The sequence below is a fragment of the Rhinoderma darwinii genome, chromosome 5, assembly GCF_050947455.1.
Source record: "Rhinoderma darwinii isolate aRhiDar2 chromosome 5, aRhiDar2.hap1, whole genome shotgun sequence".
NCBI classification, from domain to species: Eukaryota; Metazoa; Chordata; class Amphibia; order Anura; family Rhinodermatidae; genus Rhinoderma; species Rhinoderma darwinii.
Window position 1 is genome coordinate 119,746,638 of NC_134691.1, and position 1,465 is coordinate 119,748,102.

Genomic DNA, 1,465 nt, shown 5'->3' on the forward strand with positions numbered 1-1,465 from the left:
GGCATCTATGTTGGTATTATATTGTATGGGTGCATCTATGGGGTCATTATACTGTGTGTGGGGGTTCTATGGGGCATTATATTGCGGAGAAGCACTTTGGGAGAATGCTACTGTGTGGGCTCAATCAAGTTTCTTAAAAGGAAAAAAATTGCTGCCTTGCATTATGCACACTGCATCGGTTGTCACTCTTTACGATACTTGAAAGTTGGGAGGTATGAAGTGAGGTGTCTAAGGATAAGCTTCGGTCTAAATGAAAGCACCTCAGAGTGTAAAGTGCGGATTGGCATTTTGACAGTGACAAACTGTCCTTGCTACGAGAGGAGAAAAATGTCCAGATACTCTTGGCAATAAAAAGTTAAAATAATCTTAACAGCATGCTTGCTTCAGCAGTATATTTACACTAAAATTAGAACAATACAGAGAAGATTAGCATGTCCCCTGCACAAAGATCACACGCAAATTCGTGAAGTGTCCCATATCTTTTAAAAAGGAAAAAATAAATATAAACTTTACAGCTTCAATTTTGATATAGGATGACCAGATAATGCCAGGTTCACACATCACATAAATATTATGCTGTTGAACCAGCCTAGAAGTCCACACCAAAATCTGCAATGAAATCGGCATATGTAAAATGCCGATTTTATTGCAGTAAGGGTATGTTCACAGACACTAATTACGGACGTAAATCTGGCGTTTTTGTCCCGAATTACGTTCGAAAAATGCGCCTCGATAGCGTTGACAAACATCTCCCCATTGAAAGCAATGGGCTGACGTTTGTCTGTTCACACGAGGCGTATATTTACGCGCCGCTGTCAAATGATGGCGCGTAAATAGACACCCGAGTCAAAGAAGTGACCTGTCACTTCTTGGGGCGTAATTGGAGCCGTTATTCATTGACTCCAATGAAAAGCAGCGCCAATTACGTCCGTAATGGACGCGGCGTTCAAGCGCCTGCACATGCCGTTACGGCTGAAATTACGGGGATGTTTCCTCCTGAAAACATCCCCGTAATTTCAGCCGTTACGGACGCTGTCGTGTGAACATACCCTTAGCCACAGAGCTTTTACGCTGTAAGTGAAAGGTTTGTTAAAACCCCATTCACCTACATTGTAATGTACTTTGATGAAAAATTTTGATCAGGATTCCGCATTCAAATTTCAGCAGCAAATACGCAATGTGTGAACCCGGCCCAAAGGTAATCAAAGCAAGTAACTAGTTTATATGTTACTCAGAGTTAAAGAGGCTCTGTCACCAGATTATACATTTTATTTTGAAAAATGATAATTTTTTGCGAAGTTATGAACAATGTTAGATTTATGCTAATGAGTTTCTTAATAGACAACTGGGCGTGTTTTTACTTTTTACCAACTGGGCGTTGTGAAGAGAAGTGTATGACGCTGACTAATCAGTGACCAATCAGTGTCATGCACTTCTCATTGTTTCAGCCCAGAATGATAGTGCA

General features: G+C 40.8%; 1 non-coding gene across 1 annotated transcript; it reads left to right on the top strand.

Moving 5' to 3' along the window:
- Positions 1-374: 374 nt before the first annotated feature.
- LOC142654756 (U6 spliceosomal RNA) lies at positions 375-483 on the top strand. Its single transcript, XR_012849097.1, has one exon. It is a non-coding gene; the product is annotated as a U6 spliceosomal RNA (small nuclear RNA).
- Positions 484-1,465: the final 982 nt, after the last annotated feature.